At 31.2% G+C, this 19,071-nt stretch overlaps 1 protein-coding gene across 3 annotated transcripts in view; it reads right to left on the bottom strand.

Annotated features, from left to right (window-relative positions):
* The window catches only part of LOC130442890 (dual oxidase maturation factor 1-like), a 91,530-nt gene extending 73,668 nt beyond the window's left edge, over positions 1–17,862 (bottom strand). The window contains exons 1-2 of one of the 3 annotated variants that reach the window (XM_056777284.1): positions 17,548–17,562; positions 17,192–17,392 (exon numbers count right to left, since the gene is read on the bottom strand). The gene's annotated coding sequence lies outside the window, so the exon portion shown is untranslated. Of the gene's footprint in view, positions 1–9,245; positions 9,268–17,191 lie in introns of those variants that run through there. The other 2 variants (XM_056777281.1, XM_056777285.1) reach the window with 2 other exon arrangements.
* Positions 17,863–19,071: the final 1,209 nt, after the last annotated feature.

The raw sequence follows: 19,071 nt of genomic DNA, 5'->3' as shown, positions 1-19,071 counted from the left end.
CTCTAATAATATTTTATCTTAAATGCGAACAAACATTAAAACTATTTTTTATCATATTTGGTTGTGTCACGCTGTATTACAGACGATACAATCTTATTGTGTATTTAGAAATCGTACGAGCGTAATAATAAAGCAGACATTCTTTAAATTGCTGGTGTATTTCAAGTAAAATAATCAAGAAATGATCATCAGTTATCCTCACCTCTGAACCATCGACTTTCTCGATAGAAAATTATATATTGTAGGCGAATCAGAATTGACAGGTACTACTTATGAGAGAGTAATGTATAATAGGTATAAATTAAATAATAAAAATAGGCACAGCTAGGAGTCTAAAAAAGGAATTTAATTATTTATATGAACGTTCAAATACATCATTATAAATGAGAAATGGTTTATTAAAGTTTAGCTATGGATATCTTAAAAAAAATCATCTAATTACACATAATCGCTGAATACATAATTTATATATAGATCTGATGTAAACAAATGTCCGGGTTTAATTTATCAGGATATTTTTTCAAATCATTAACGCTGACGTTAAATATATTTACACTAAATATTTACAATATATATTCTAACCTTGCGACGACTTGTTTTGTTATTAGGACTGTCGCACTTATACTCTCCAAATTTAAATCTTACATTATCAAGACGAAAAGTCATAACTGGTTACATTTGAGCAAGCATCTCTGAAATCCTACTTGGGGTACACCTGCTCTCCAGCCTTCTTTGTATGTCTCACCAATAGCAAATAGATAGAGCTGCGGTGGTGAACGACAAATGACACGTTAGTTCGTCTGTTAGCTTGGTGACGACTATACGTTTTTCTAGTTATGGTCCAGGTGCACCACTGTGTAGCAGAAAAAGATATCTCAGGAAAATCAGGAAAAAAAATATGCCCATCAAAGTGCTACATGTGTTCCTATTTTTATGATACTTGCAAATCTTATATTTTGAATAATTATCGGCTCACTTATCCCGCAGAACAGCTGATATCTCAGATATTTGACAATATTGAAGTATTTGGATGTGAATCTGGATAAGTTGTTGTGTGTGATTACCTTGTATCGTTAACTAAATGCAGTTTGCAGTACGTTTTTTATAATAAATAGTATAAAGTTCGATTAATATGAAATGAGCGCAGAGCATACCGTTGGGTTAACCGTGGACATCGAAGATCGTTCGCGCTCATGCCGAATAGATCTTTCCTAAACCAAAGATACTAAGAATGTTGAACCTCATACCTTATTTGGTTTATTTTATCATACCGGAGTAATGAAGATGAATGGATTATATATCAAAAAACTATTTGATAGAGACAAGTTATATACCAATATTTTGACAAACAGTGCCTGAGACATATTTCAGATTTTTAGTAAACTATCTCCGGTTTTATAATAGAGATACCATAGATAAACGAAGGGAATCCAAATGAAGTACACCACAATTGGATGCTATTTCAAGATAAATATGGTTTTAACATAATGATAGGCTGTGATGCTAAAATTACTTCTGATCTGGAAATTTCTAGAAAAACAAATTTTTACCACAGCTGTAGAAATAGGGACAGGTATCTTTTGCTCTTCTGGGAACTGTATGACAATTATGATAAACAATTGGTGGGATTTCAACATGTACAAACCTTCAAAGCCCTGGGATTAAAAGTGTGATATGCTGCAATGCTTAAAAATCGTTTTTTGCGTTGACTGCCAAAACATAACATCTTTGTATGCGGCATTATACTTCCTCTTTGATTTTGTAGGTAGCAGATTTTCTGACGAGTAGGACGAGAATTGCTACACGCATTAAAAGCACTCGCACCAGTCGTAATATTTATTTTCACCGAGAAACAAATAGAACCCACAAAATGCATAAAATGGCAAAATTAATGTTTGTGAAAACAGATATCGTTGAATTTACTAGCGCCAAAATATTGCATTACGATTTAATTTTGTCGTAACTTTTAACACGAAAAATATTCCATCAAATTGCCCATGTTATCCAATTGACAGAAGTAAGAGCTGTCCTTACTTTTCAATATTCTTTCAGTAATCTATAGATCCTGTGATAGTTATATATAAAATATTTTTTCCAATAATAGATGAGGACACATTTTAGTATTTTGATATTACTAAAGGTGGAAAATAACTGAATAGAATTAGTTGACTTAATAAGTCATAGGTAAATTAATTTCTACAAATTTATTAAAAAAATGAAATAAATAAACTATTTTCGTTCTGTGTTTTAACTTTAATAATTATTGTTATTTATCTTATTCAAACAGTACATAATTCAATGATATTAATATAGTTATTTACATGATATTATAGGTCAATGATTAAGTCACCTGTATTAATTCTTAATGATAAACAAACAGTAAACCTTGTCACATTTCGAACGATTTCCTGAAGAAGGAATAATCAAATTAAAAACACTCATTATTCATATGACACTCAATGCTATTATTAATTAGATATGTAAGTAAGCAAAGTACATAATCAAAGAGCAAACAATGTTAATGAATAGTTTTTACGGGCAAGTAATGAAAGTTCTTGAAACTATTCATTGTCAAGAGGATACTAAATATACCAATTAGTCGGTATATATATATATATATATATATATATATATATATATATATATATATATATATATATATATATATATATATAAGTAGTAGCCCCTAGACAAAGTCCCAAGACAAGTTCTCATCGTATTTCGCGTCACTTTTTTCGCGTGTAGTCTTTTCCCAGTTCTGTAGAAGATGAAGAAACATGACATTCCATCATGCCATATCATTTCGATAAGTTTTCATCGTATTTCGCGTCACTTTTTTCGCGTGTACTCTTTTCCTAGTTCTGTAGAAGATTCCGGGAAATCTTCTCTTCTCAGGGGTTAGCTCCTGTGGCTGTACACCCTTGTGGTCACGGTTGTTTATTTATCGGTAAATCGGTATGTTTTTTTTATTTTCTATTAATTTTTGATCTACGTACGCATTTGTATTGTTTTCTGTATTTCTAGATATTTCTTAATAACCTTACTTAATCTTTGATCCAGTTGTCTCCTCGGGCTTCCGTATTTCTTGTAGTCCTCTTTGGAATATTTCATGAGCTCTCTTAATTTCCCGTTTGGATGTATCTTAGCTCTTCGAATAGTTTTTTTTTACCCTAGCGTCCTTTATATTCAATATTTTGTGTGGTCCTGTTTCGCAACTTGTTTTACATATGATTCTGGGTCGGAATTACTGCGATCTCAGTTCTTTACGCAGTCGAACATGACAAATACAATAACAAAACTATTATTTTCAAAGACATTACGTGGTTATACAATTTACATTTTGCTAGAATGTAATGTGAGACTCTTTTGTAAGAATTTTTTTATGTAATTAAATACAAGATTGTATTTTTTTAAATTGCAAGTCTTTTCAAGGCTTTGATTTACATTTATAGTAACTCAGTTATATTCTTATAGTTTCAAGAAAAGTAAAAAATTGGAAAATTCTTATTTTATGCGACGAATTGCTCACTAATACTAATCTGAGGTTAATATATCTAATAAAAAAATAGCTGAAGGGCTAGGTGACACAAAAAATAAATTAATGTATTGCTATCTATATAAACTATTGTTGTACTGTTGTAAAGTAAATTAAATATAGTTACACATTTTGTTCACTAAACACCATGTTTTTAATTGGAAAGTAAAAAAAAATATAATAAAATATATTACAAAGTTAACGAAAAATCATATTTGCCTTTGATCATATACAAAATGGATTTCAGACGATTTGCATCTTTAGGGAACATGGAATAGAAACATGAATTTTAGCAAAGGTAGAAGAAACAAAACTGGCTATATGGGAAAAGAAGGTGGTGAAAAAAATCTTTGGAAGAATAAAAACAGAACAAAGGACTTTAAAGAAGAAGAACTAACCAAAAACTGAAGAATTTTTATTAATACCCATCAGGAGTTTCATAACAGCTTAAAGAATGAGATAGTTACGGTGTATTAAAAGGATGCTGGAAAATTATTACGCTTAAAAGGGCCATTGGAGAAAATAAAGGAGGTAAAAAAAGCCATGTAGATGTTAGAGAAGCTGAAAACCAATGAGAAAAGAAAAATAAACCATGGGCCTCAAAGTTCTGCAGTACTGCATATATATTATTGAAATATCTACCAATGATATACAGTGTAAACAAATTACTTTTCATTTTATAAAAAATTTAACGCCAATTTATAAAAATAAGTACAATTCGTCGGTGTTCGTAGTTGATCCACAATGATTACCGCGAAGGATAAATATTTATGTAAATATTTTGGCTTTCCAAGGTTACCAAACAAATAGGTAAATAGTTGCTGAATGTAGGTGCGAAATTTTTTCGATAATACGTTAATTAAAAAATAATTCTTTTGGTTTTTTCCTCGATTATTTCTAGATGTGTCAAAACTTCCGTATATTCGTTTTGTAGTTAAAGTCACATTTTGTCGAATAGAACAAGTAACATATTTTCTAAAGAAATATTTCAAATTTTATAGTTAAAATTATTACAGATACTTCAATCTTACACAAAAACTGAAAGCTAATTTGTGACACATAATTTATTTAACGCTGCGAGAAAACGATTAAATTAAAATCTGATAAACATAAATTTGCAGAAGCAGCGATATTTATCAGATAATATATGTAAGGAGCAGGTTTGAATTAATTCGAAAATTATGGTTTAAATACGTTACTTCGAAGTAACACTATTTATTCTGTTTCCGTGCTACTAATAGCACAAATCAGTATAATGTCTAATCCATAGTTTCATTTCTTACCGCTGAATTCTATATTCCTCTTTTTCTAATAAAGGGGATATAGAAGTTAAACTTTCACAGTTTTTGTCGGCAAAAAATAGAATTTTACAATTCTGATGCCTATTGCTATGTTAGCACTTATTGATATACAGCATTGGTAGGCAGTCTTCTATAACTTCAATTTTTAAATATTTATTGTTAATATTACCTTCAAATTGTACCATTTCGAGCATATTTATTATCATTATTATTATTATAACTGCCTCTGTGAAGTTAGGAAACGTCTGCTTTCTGCATAAAAGATCATGCTGGTTCAAATTATGTTTAGAGAATAGACAAAGAGGCAGATGTATTATTCCCTTTTGTCGGTAATTTAGCTGATGTATCATTGCACCAGGTTACAGAAAACCCACAGAAAATCTTTAACAGAGACGATCGGTGAGATGAAGCTTGGGGATATGGGTTTCATCTTATGGCGATGGAGAATCGTTAGTGAACTTCTGGTAGGCCGTTACTAGAAGACGAAAGTGGAGGATTAAAGTTTTGTCTTGGGTTTTGAATAGAGGGGGTGTTTTTGAAATTGGTGAAGCCTTATTACGAATTACGTATTGTGTTTGCAAGTAGAGGATTCACAAACAGAAAGTATTACCAGTAAATATCGCAACTATTTGAATCAGGTTGCAAAATATGAAAAGATGGAATTAAAAACAGAGATTCCATGGGCTCAACCTGGATATAAAAGTATTATGTTATCATGTACTTAACATTTTTATTGGAAATGGGTATATGACAAATCCAGAATCTGAGTATCGCAAGTAGGTACTTCTAAGTTGTTGAATTTGCTTCACAAAGCCACTTTTTAGTTGTTAGTTGTATATGTAGTAGGATTGACTGCACAAAAGTAAACAAGCCTGGAGAAGGAAAATCGCAATTTAAAAAAAAACAATGTCACTTAATGGAAAACGCTCACAACTTCCTAGCGTACCTTTAAAAATAATTAAAAATGCTTACCTAAAAGGAAAAACGACATTGACGTGTGTAATAGTAAGAAAATAATAGCCATTTTCGATGTCTATTTATCGTTATATCATGTATTTTGGTGATCTTTGTCTATATAGGTGTCGGATTGAGTTGAGACTTAGTGTCCCCTTTCATTTGCTCTCCCATGAAATTCTGTCTCTGGTAGGTGCTTTTATTTCCTTGTACTTCATCATATTTCCTCTATCAGGTCAACATACTATCTTCTTGGTCTTCTCCTTTGCTTTTTCCTTGATTAACTTACCTTCATTATTTCTATGACCAATATTTTTGGCTTTGTTCCGTAACGAGTGAGAAACATAAAAGTATATAAATTTTTATCTCAAATTTTTCACTAAATATCGTGATTCCCTTCAAAATATTCTCCATTGCAACTAGTACTTTCCACCCACAAGTGCTTCCACTGTTCGAAACATGTTTGTACTCATCTATAGAAATGACTAAGAGCTTTCTCTTTTTTTTTTGACCTATCCGATGCTATGGAATTGTCCTTTTAAGCTTCTTTTAATGCGTGCAAATAAAAGTCACACTGGGTGAGGTTAGGTGCGTAAAGGACGTGGTGCAGCATGATTATATAATTTTACGTAGTCTCCAGTTTACCACAAATCAGCTTTTTACTGTTGCGCAACATTCTTATCACTTCCAAATTAAAGAATTATTAACGCTCTGTCCTAGGGGAAACAAAAACTACGTATAAAAAAAAACAAAACAACATTGTTTTGATGCATTTTTTGGTTTGACAACATTTCTTTTGACGGGGTGATAGCACCATGACTCAATAACCAGTAATGACTTTTGGTAGAAAATCTGGATCAATTTCAAAGTGTCCTTTCAAAGCACGATATGTGGCATCTCGATCTTTTTTATAATTGTCAGTGATAGTCTGCAGCTACCTTTTTTACTCCAAATAACCAGCTCAAACGACTACTCTGTGACAGTTGTCAGCCTGTGAGCACAAAATCTCGAATTTTTTTAACATTTTTCTAAATTTAGCCAGTTTGATAGGCGTCGAGATTTGTCATCAATACACATATCAAAATTTGCAAATCATTCGTACACTTGAGTTTTTCCATAGCATCAGCTTTGTAAGTTGTTTTCAACATTAAGACTTTTCTATTTTTTCCACATAAGAAACAAAATTTACAAGCTACAGGTTAGCATCATAAACAAAAACAGGAACAAAGTTGTAATGCTATTTCGGTTATTGAGTCGCATTGTACATATGCCAGTACTTATTCAACTGCTTTTTGTTTGAAATTGAAAATAGATTATTGATGTTTACCCCATTATTTCTCTCTGATAATCTTTTAAGTTATGTACCTATTTGGGTAATCAAAAGTTGAAAATTACAAAATGATTTAAGATATGTTTCTCATTTATAACCCACCCACATCAATTTAGAAAGCAGGATAAAAATGTCTGGCCAAATGCACATAATTGAAAACAATTCTAATCAACTTTATCTGATTTAATATAACGTTGATTAATAATAGAAACTGAAGTTCATGCACCAACTATTTGAATTAATATATTCTTTAAAAATCACTAAGTGGTCATTATCTTTTCAAATCCTGAATCCTTGAGATAACAATTCAAACGTTAACCAATTCGTGCAAGTATAAAATGAAATGTTCTTTTTGTTTCCAAATTTCGTCATTTTAGTAAATTCTTGTGCAATTTGATATCTGATTAAATGTTTTCGTGACTTTTTAATGTTGAATTTAATATTTTTTTTCTTATTGTCGCATAGAAAAATTCATTTTTCATGCTCTACAACAGAGTGTTACACAATGAAGTCAATTGAATTTACTCTTTAACACGTTTTGCCTTATGTATTTTAATATCTATCTGTGTCACGAAATCTTCGAGTTCAATGTTCCCCTACTATACAAGATGAATTTAAAATTTGGCATTTTTATTATGATATATTTCATAAATTTGTAACATTATCCTCCCCAGGTGCAACAGATAGCACGTAACAGAATATTTACCTTTACTTTTTAGTTTGATTAACTATGACAGCTGGTTTTTACTATATTTTTATAGGCTTAATTTCGAATAGTGTTTGTTTGTTCGAGTCAAAATTTGACATTATAATTTGAAGCATTCGCTTACAAACTTATTTTTATCATGTTTGAATTCTTGAATAGTTGTATCGCGTTTTGTTAGTATAGCGAATTTGAAAGAGAACGGATATCACTTGGAGATTAAGCACGTGCTGGTAGGGCCTGTTCTACAATTAGAGTGAAACGTACGATCGAATAAGATCTTACATACATCTACCAAGCGATTGAAGCTACTTTTATGTTGGATCGCAACAGTACATTCAATTTCACATAATCATCTTCATATGAAAAACATTGTCAATTGTGTGTGCCACGGCAGAGCGAATAATAAACGCGCGGGCAACGCTAGATGTTAATGTTAATCTATTCTTTTTAACATAATAATAATAATAATAATAATAATAATAATAATAATAATAATAATAACAGGTGACAAAACTTACTATTTTATTATATTCATTCGTGCGAGGTGATCTGTGTGTTATGACAGTTGTCTTTCATAGTACCGAATTAGCAAAAGCAATTTATTTACCACCACATATGCAATGCTATCATTACTAAAGTCATTGAAGGTTAAAGAGTGTAATATTACACACATCTTACTTACCGCCCTCATTTCCCGCCTACACTTCCTGCCATGTAATATTATGATCGTTAAAATTTTTTTTATCTATTATCTAGATAAATATTTTTTATATTTAAAAATATGACACATTAACAAATATTATAATCCCAATTTTAATGGCAACAATAAAAACCACTAGTGAACTAAAATACAACCAACTACTTATTGAATGAAGCCCACATTTTGTCGTTTTAGGAAGGCCCATGTTTCGAAATATCATTTTTTTCTTCAATTTGAAGCACCGTTCGAATTATTCTCTACATTACCCACAAAGTGGTCGGCTTCTTTTGTCGGGTTTGTTCTCCAAAATATGCTAAGAGTACACTTTCGGAACTGGTATTTTTCACCTTGTTTTATTCACCCCACTTCCTATATAATTGCGATGCTTACTTCTTTCTGGCACCAACCTGTGGTGGTGCTGCGTTATCAGCCTGTCATGTTTCTGTAGGGGTAGAATTCCTCAATTCTTCATCGGAGAACATTTTTCTCAATTTATTATATAGCTTAATATTCATCCTACTTTTTCTAACATTTATTTATATTGGTGACAGTTGTTCACCACATAGCAACAGTAACAATATAGGTACCTTCTTGATTATTCAGCGAAAAATTCCTGATAGTTTTTTGTTAATATAATATTTTAGGTATGTTCAGAAGGAAACAAAGATTTATTAAATTTGATCGAAATATGATGGTTCTAGATAAAATAGTATACAAACCTTGGTAAGAAGTTTTATTCATGTCTTGAGATCTTAGCTGTATCTAATCTCTCGACAGTAATGAAATTTTTCCCACCTCGGTGTGTAACATACTATCCGTTGTTTAATTATTGTGGCTCAGCAATCATTCCTGTTTTATGACCAACTTCAAATTTTGAAAGAAATTCTTTGTTCAAAAAAATTCCAATTTTGATTCTGAAACGTTCTCTATCTACTACGCCTACCAAAGATAAGACATAAAGTAAATTTCAGTTAATTTTTGGTGACACTATTCTTTATATTCACAGGTAAGTTTTTATAATATCTTTTTAGCTTTGCTTACAAAATTTAAAGAACGAAAAGGATGTTTTTATTGTTTATTCTATCTTCTATGATATAGTATTGTCACATGCAATAAATTAGTTTAAAAACTTGGACGTGTTAATAGAACAGAAGTAACTATTACAATAATTAAACACCGGATTATAGGTAATATTAAAAAAAAACGTGACAATAATTTTAGATTTCACCCCTGAAATTGTATATTTAAAAACTTTATTCACAAATATTGAATGAATTACATTAATTTCATTGATTGAATTAATAAAACTCATTTAATGAATCAATTAACAAAAACTCATCAAAATAAAATTTACAACAACTTCTATTTATCTTGAAATGAATGTTGAGGATAGTTCTTCCAATATGAACTGCAGAAGACAGTTATGCGAGGGAACAATTAATATTTTATAATTAAGCACGGCACTTATAAAAAATTAAGAACTGGAAAATAATGTTTACTCCCAGTACAAAATTCAGTAAATATCTAAAAAACCGTCAGTCCACGTGGACTCTCGTCTCCACTGTTTACCAATGAAAACATCGAATCGTAAACATAAATGCAGTTCTATTGGCCGAAGCTGTATGTACACAATTTCTTCGAAATATTCCTGGCAGACAATGGCGTCGCTTGGCGAAATTTAATTAATATATTTCTTTAAATAAATAGAAATATGGCGTTCTTTACACCATGGGCATGCAAAAGGTACTAGATTATCCAGAATACAATTATACGAGTTTACAAACATTGTAACAAGTTTTTTCAGTATGTGGTTTTAAACACAACAACTAAATAAACGGATGGCAATAACCGAATCGTCAGGGATCGTTCGATGGCAACAAGATTATTTGCATCAGATAAATAACTACCGAAGTTCTAATAGACACAATTTATCTAGATGAAACATGGTTTGACAGTCACGATTGGGTTTACAATAGTGAAAATTGCTATTTGAATGGGCAGGGAAACGCATTATAATAGTACACTCTGGAAGCAAAGACGGTTCCGTGACTAATATTTTATTAATATTTGCTCAAAAAATTAAAAACTGTGCAGCTGATTATCAGTCTCCAGAACCGAGTCAAGAGGTTGAAGAAGTGGTAAAGAAAGTTCGAGCAGCAGACCTTTGAAAAAACTGTGTTGAACATGTAATCAAAGAAGAAGATGAGTATGTGGTATCATCTAGATGTAACTCAGACATGTTATAAATTTTTACGTGAAAATAATACAATAGTCATCGAATATCTACTCTATTTACCTATTTAACCCTTTGTTAATTCTTGTTATTCTTTAACCTGAAGAAACAATTACCTGGTCAATGTTTCAAGATATAGCGTAAGAAGAGATCAACTTTTTTAGAACATTCTAAAATATGACTGGCTTCAATTTTTAGAGATTACAAAGCTTTGGTTACAAAAGTGCATTGATGTAAGTGAACATAAATACAAGCACATTCTTAAAAAGACTTGTATTTCAAAATATATAGTTGCTTCATATTAAATTTCATATATGCAACCGTATTGTAGCAGTACGAAGAACTGAAGGTTTCTTTAAATTCAAATGAAATTATGGAAACAATAAAGAAATACGAGGCTTCAACTAACAAAGTAGCAGTAGATAATAATTATATAACAAATGTAACAAAATTATTTGATGATGATTGAATACACATTCGGTCACTGTTTTTTCACTTTACGATAAGGCTAGCAGGTTTTGATATTTTCTCTAAATATTCATTCCATATACATTAAATTGTGAAATTTCTATCTTCTACGAGGGTTGTCTGAAAAGTTTCCGACTCAAGATATTTTTTCCACAATCATTTTTATTTTTCAACATAGTCTCCTTTCAAATAAAAGTTGCATTGTTTCTCCTTAAAATAGACATTTACTTATGAAATAGCGTCATTGCATGAGGAAAATCTCTCGCGCATCTTCTAAACTAAGAGACAGGAAAATGTCACTAAAGAACAGATCTATTAAATACGGTGGGTGGTCAACTAATTAGAAGGGCGATTCGTGACTTTAAGCCAAGGAATCACCGAAGTTTGTGAGCGTGCGTTGTCCTCAGGGAGAAGCACTCCCTTTCTCTTCGAATGCATTCGCTTTTTGCAAGTTCTTTGCGTCGTCCAGCAATGATGCAAAATAATTTCCTGTTGCTTTTTTACGTTTTAAAAGATAATCAATCTCATAGCTATCCTAAATGGCCGCAATCACCTTTTCTGCCTTACTTGCTTTTTTGACGAAGATTTCCACTTTGCACTTCACTGTTTTGATTATTTTTTTCGTTTCAGAAGTATACTCATAGATCCAGGTTTCATCTAGAGTTGTGAATCCAAAAAATCCGACTCAATCTACTTCATCAAGAAGACCTGCTGAGAAATGTACATTAGAATGCTTCTTCTGTCTTACTGACCCTAATCCGATGAATGTCTACTACCATTTAGTCAAACTGATACAGTCAAGTTTGAATTTAGCTACCCAGTTTTCGGTCGTAAATGATGAGGCAGTCCCCGTACACATTGATTAATTCCACTTTCATTTGCGTAGACGTATAGTCTTCCAAAAACAAATATTAACTAACTTCTATACTATTGTTGAACAAAAATGAAGCATCCAAAATTACTGGAATTTTAAAAGAACATCTCTCAACGCAGGCGCAAATACATTTCCCAACTTATAGAGATAAGTTCCGACATCTTCAGATTGAGGGCGGAAAGTTTTCAAGCAGCCCTCGTTGCAAATTTGTACGACTTTTTTTAAATTGTCTTTGCTATTGATCGATATTTTTAAACCTCAAAGAAATTTTATTTGTCCATTTATTAAGATACGACGTTTACAAAATTGATTTATTTGTAGTGAAATATACACCCTAACAAAATAGCCATATACCTGGCGTTGTTTAATCAGGTAATTTTCTTGTTCGGATTTATTTATTAGCCCTCAAAAAACTAAATATGGAAGTATCTAAATTGTGCTTGCTCTCTCCTTTACACAGTTTTTAATTCGAATTCGAACATTTGTAATACTGTTCATGAAATAGCAAAAAGTACATAGAATAATTTCCAAACGTTTAAATACGAATTTAAATTTATTTTTCTCTGTAAATAAATGTTTATTAGCTTGAAAATTACGTGCGTTCACCTCTAGAATATTATCACTATAATAGCATTTTGTTTAATTGCGGATAAAAATCTCTTTTACCCCGAATAATTGAGAAAATGTCTATAAACACAAAAAATATCGTTATGGATTTGGATGCGTAGTCAGCTGATGGGTAATCTGTCTGACCCAGGATGAAAGTTTCTCAAAAGCCCTGATGAGCGTAGTACATGCAGCATCGACAACATCAAGTTTATGAATCGTTTCATAAATGTAAATTGTAACCAAAAGCCAAGACAAATCCTATTTTTACAAAATTTGTATTGGACGTCAATCTATACAAAAAGAATTTTTAAAAACAGTATAATTAACACAGATTTTCACTTTACTACGAGAATTCAAAAAAAGGATAGTGATTATTAACAATTTATATAGAATCTTGGGAGTGCAGGTAATTGCCGTTGAGTAAAAATATTTGCTCAAGGCGAAAAAGATCGATTTCACAATTACAATTAAACACTGAACAAGAAGACTCTATAAAAAACCATCAGAGTTTGTATGAAACGATTAGAAATCACTGTTCAAGGACATCGTTGATAAACTTATATTTAACATTAAACATTTGGGTTCAGCTCCATTTCATTTCAAACTAATTGATCCTAAATGTCAATAGAATGATCAGATACAAGGTGTAAATTACTTTACATACATCCAGAAGGGTGTCAAAAATAAGTTTCCAAGTATAATTTTGATTTTTTGCTTGTAGAAAAAATTTATTTTATAGCGAACACTGGACAACTTAGTCCACTATAACACATATTGTATCAAACATTTGAACATACTGTAGGTAAATATCTTTTCTAGGGAAGGAATACAATCGAATTTTTGCTACAAATGAATGGCGTTTCAAAAAAGAGATAACCCCTTTCTAAAATAGATTGAAAGGTGAAAAAATGCATACAAGTTATACAATTTATTTTTATATTTGACTCTCATACTCGTAGAAGTTACATGGTTCGAATAACAGAACATTCCCTACTAAATGCCTACTTAGGTATTATTCAATGGAAAGTGCCCTAGATGGTACGTGGCAGAACTAATCTATTTTCGAGGTTGGTTCACAAAACAGAATATCTACTGTATTCTATGTTATTCATTTCCAACCGGCTCTTATTTCGCAATATCTTGAATTCACGATAAAAAACATCTTAGAACTGCGACAAGTTTATTTACAAATTGTAACAAAGTCTTTGCCAGCTATATTATGAGCGGTTTCTTATTGTTAACGTGGCAATGAAACACCAAATTGGACTAACTACTAACTTTAATATATTTTCCGAGCTTTCGAATACTTCTGTATTCATCGTCTGAGAAATAATAAATAAAGATTTTCGGTGGTTTTGAATTGTATTAATTCTCGTAAAAATTTTTAAATTCAATATTCAACTTGACGTTGATAGATATCTTAATTAAATATTAATTACTAGTAACCAGAATCAATATTTCAATTGTCAATATTCCTATTAACGTCAATTCGAATATTGAATTGAAGTATTCGAAAGCTCGGAAAATATATTAAAGTTAGTAGTTAGTCCAATTTGGTGTTTCATAGCCTCGTTCCCAATAAGAAACCGCTTATATATATATATATATATATATATATATATATATATATATACATATATATATATATATATATATATATATATATATATATATAACCTGATTTTTGTTTGTCAAAACTACTAATTCCCTCTGTTACCATGAAATCTGAAAATTCACTTGATAACTCCAGTGGTTCTTCTAGAATTGCCAGATGTTAAGGCATGAATACCCGAACTATTAACATCATGCTCTTCTACGAACATATCAATGCTAGTATAGCTGTATTTACAGCATAAGAATGTTCTTGGTTTATTATACAGTCATGAACTTTGGTATAACTGTGATCTTCATAAATGGAAGTAAACAATGAAGGTAGGAATAGATGGGATAGCTTTATACTTCAAATGTTTTCTATTAAAATTTGTAAAATCATAGAAAATGATTTTGTCACAAGCGATAATTTGATGTTGAGCCTTGAATGTTACAAAATTCTTTCCTTTAGAAAACACAGTAGCGTTTGGAAAAATTAAAAAAATATATTTATGTATCTTGACAATTGACAGTAATAACACATTTTTATTACACCAGCGGCACGATTGGTAAGTAGCAGAACTAAATTTGTGTTCCCAAAATTTACATACAAGTTGAACTTATTGGGTATGTTTGAACCAAACCGTATAGAACGTAACTTTTTTATGGTTTAATTTTCCAATCAAAATTTCAAGTGAACCTAAACATCATTCAATTTTACACAAAAAAGATACTCCTGGTAAAACTCGATACTGTGTACTGTTTTCGAAATATTTCAATTTGGAACATGAAATAAAATTCAATTAAAATATTTGTTTCTGAAAATTGCATTAATCTTGACATGGATTAAATATGTGGAAAGCACCTTTATTTGTGGGAAAAAACTATAATATGATAGAATTTGAGTGGTCAGATGTGCAAATTGATGATTTTATTCACTAAAGGTGAAAATAATTGTGGTATAGTATTACCCGAAAGGTACATGAAAGTTCGATGGTATATGTAAAGAAACAAATAATTAATCATTATCGTTTTTTCTAATGAAACTAGCTAAACAAATATAGTGTATCTGGAAGAAACTTCTTTTGATAAATATGGCATAATTAAATATGGCTCCTTTGATGATTCTAAAAATTGTATCTTAAATACCTACTGCTTGCTCAAGGGAAAGCATCAGCTTCTACCAAACATTCCGCCAAATTCAATCATTATTATAAATAACGCATCTTATCATTCTTGAATATTAAAAACATCCTAATGGCCGTTTTAAAACAAGATGAGATATTAATATTTATCAAAATTCAGAACATACATTTTCGTGAAAAGATTTCATCAAATTACTGAAAGTTGTATTTTCAAAAACGAGTGTATTATTGTCAGCATCATGAACAGCACTTATTAGTTTTTTCTTTTTTCTTCTTTTTCCCTCCATAATAGTTCTAACGCCTGTTCCTTCTTCTATATCTTTCCTCATCCTGGCTATAGTTTGACACTCCTCCTCTTTCGTGGAAGACCTCTACTCTGTATTCTAATTGGAGATTCATCACTTGCTATTTTTAAACAGTCTATCATTTGTCATTCGACTTATGTGTTGTTTCCATTGTTTCTTTTCTCGGTCTTGTTATTGTTTTTCCAGAGGTCTGCATGAGACATTTCATTCCTTTGTTGTCCAAGAGTTGTTTCGTTTTAGATGTTTCTTGCCTTGTTTCTAATATATACATCATTATAGGTCACTGTGGAAATTCATGCCTTGGTGTCTTGATTTAGATGTTTATTTCGCCATACTACGTTCTGAAGACATCCGCGACCTTATACTCTACTTATACTCACCTCGTCCTCAACTTTCTAGTTCCAATTTACATCTAATGGGGGGCTCTTTTGATGTTATAACTATTGTTTTCTCAATATTATACAGGCGGTTTGGAGTACAATAAAAACAAAACTACGCAAATGTTTACCTACTTCAAGTGGGGTATTGATTGAAAACATACATCAAGTTCTATGGGAGTTTGACAATAATTTGAGAAAAAATTTTGTTTAAAAATGAATATCATATTATCTTTTATCTATTAGCTTTTCGTTTATTAAAACGTCAATAACAATTGGCATTGGTGAGTTTTTCTTTTCATAATTTTATAGAGATTCATATAATTGTAGAAAATGAATTATACAAACGAAACTGATGCGCAATATGATGTTTAATAAAAGCCTCCGAGCTAGATTTGAAGCAATGGAGTGATAATTTATAATTTCTCTATTTATTAGATATAATGCGTCAATTGAAATGTTAATGCGAATAATTTAAATTCTACTTATCTAATGAATGTTGTTGATGGCGACATTTAAATTAAAATTCGAGCCAGTTATCATATAAGAACTCTAAATCTTTACATATCTTTTAGACCAAAGGACCAAAGTATTAGATATCTTTCTCTTCAAAATGCATATATACACAGCCGAGAGAGAAAGAGAGACACTAGTTGGCTTGTTTATTAGGTGGTATAGGGGAATTTGCATGTGGGATATGGTATATTTTTGAAACAGCCCTGATATAGATAAAATTTTCCTCTTAAGGATGTTTAATGCCCAGATGAACAGCCTTGACATGAAGTAATTGGGAAAGGTTATTTAAATGAGTCAGACAGAAGATTAAACGAACGATTAGAAATATGCTAAGTTAAATGAATTATTTACTTCTTATTGACAAATTAATTAGCAAATTTTTTAATTCCTCCACGTATTGTCATCAAGAGTGAATGAACATATAAAATTTCAAGGCGAAATATCAACTTGAAGTTAGTGTAATAATGATTACAAAATTTGTAGCATACAAACAAAAGGAGTTGAATAAAGTGTGGTAAAAATTGCTAATTGTTTTAAAGCACACTTACTTTGTTTACTTTTAATCCATTGAAGAAATATCCTTAGTACACCAACTTTCTTTAAACGACATTATTTACATATTCGCTTTCTTCAACCAACAATGGCCCACTTAATATTGCCGAAACAAAATCCATACACTTATATATAAAGTTTATTTTATCGAAAGCAAAAGTACTTCACTAATATCGATTAAAATATTTACGATGAACCTGGTATAAACAAGGAACTTAAAACGTGGAAAAAGAAATTTTAAAAAAATGATAATAACGATTTGACCTTGTAGTTCAAGATCACTTTTCCGAGAATAGAATGGAATACTAATTGCCGGACGTGCCCACCATCACGATATCGATCACTCACTTACCGGACCTTGTAAGACACATCAAGTACTACCCGTAGGTATTATTAACCCGCACGTAGACTATCCGGCAATTCCAAAAACAAAACGTAATAATCCGTGCAAGACACTTATAGGTACCGCTAGCTACTACTGTGTCGCGTATAGATTTTGCGACGATGATAAGTAGTACTCATAAAAAACCAGTAAACGACTCTCATTTAGAAATGTTTGGGTAACATAGTAGCTCGATATGTTTGACACTTCTCCAAATAAATAGAGAGTGAAAGCAACCTATGCTATCGGTTGCAGGTGAAATTGTTGATTGACGAAGCAGGAATCAAGAGGGTACTGAATACGATTCAACTGCTCGGCGAAAGTCGAGACGAAATTTCAGTATATCGTTGCTGCTATTCTCTCTGTTGAAGACACTTATTGAGATAAGCTAGTTACTTTCAAGAATCAGATCAAAATTAAAGCGTGACAGGTGATGCTTGAAAAATTATTTATGCATTTATTTATAGAGCATGAGCGTCACAAAAGGAAATTGCCATGTTAATTGAATTTAAAAATAAAATATGTACGTACTCATAAATCAGTCAAAGATACCCCAATTTCATTTACAATAAGTTATTTTCAATTTTTGTTTCTTTACACACTGAATTAATAATCAATAAAATTATTAGAAATCACGAAAACTTATGATAACGTATATAATATAATATCATTTTATAATAATTATTATTACGTAGGTACGAGGATATATTGAAAAATTCTTAGTCTACTATAGAACCAAAAGAACAAAATTTCAAAGCCAAAATATTTTATTACTCAACATATTCTCCTCTTAATTGGATACATTACAGCGAACTTGCAACGTCTTTAGACCTTTAAAAAAAATGTTTCTTCCTGCTCTGCAAACCAGACCTCCACAGCTTTTATTACCTCCTCGTTGGAACAAAATTTACGACCTTTTAAACTTTTGTTTTTCAGTTGAGGAAAGAGATGATAGTCGGACGGAGCCAAATCTGGTGAATAAGGGCGTGTTCTAGTAATTCAAACCCTATATCACGAATTTTTTGCATAGCAACATGAGATTTGTGTGTAGGGGCGTTGTCCTGCAAAAACAAAACACCTTTGGATAGCTTTCCGCGTATTTTCTCTTTATTTTTTTCCCGTAGAGTGGTCAGTAATTTCGAATAGTAATCTCCAGTTATTGTTCTACTCTTATCCAAAAAATCAATCATGATTACTCCATGGCAATCTCAAAGAACCAAAGCAAGAACTTTTCCAGCAGATTTTTGGACACATAATTTCTTAGGTCTTGGAGAACCAGATTGTCCCCATTCCATCAATTGTTGCTTTGTTTCTGAATCGTAGAAATATACCCAAGTCTCATCTATAGTAACAATTCGGCTTAAGAAGTCTACATCGCTTTGAATCGAGCACAGATCGAACGCGATGCTTCTACCCTTGCACGCTTTTGGTCAACATTCAGACATTTGGGGATCCATTTTAGAGCAATTTTTCTCATACAATAGTCGTGAACTA

The sequence above is a fragment of the Diorhabda sublineata genome, chromosome 4 (genome assembly GCF_026230105.1).
Source record: "Diorhabda sublineata isolate icDioSubl1.1 chromosome 4, icDioSubl1.1, whole genome shotgun sequence".
In the NCBI taxonomy this organism is placed as follows: domain Eukaryota; kingdom Metazoa; phylum Arthropoda; class Insecta; order Coleoptera; family Chrysomelidae; genus Diorhabda; species Diorhabda sublineata.
This window is presented reverse-complemented; position numbering and strand designations above follow the sequence as displayed.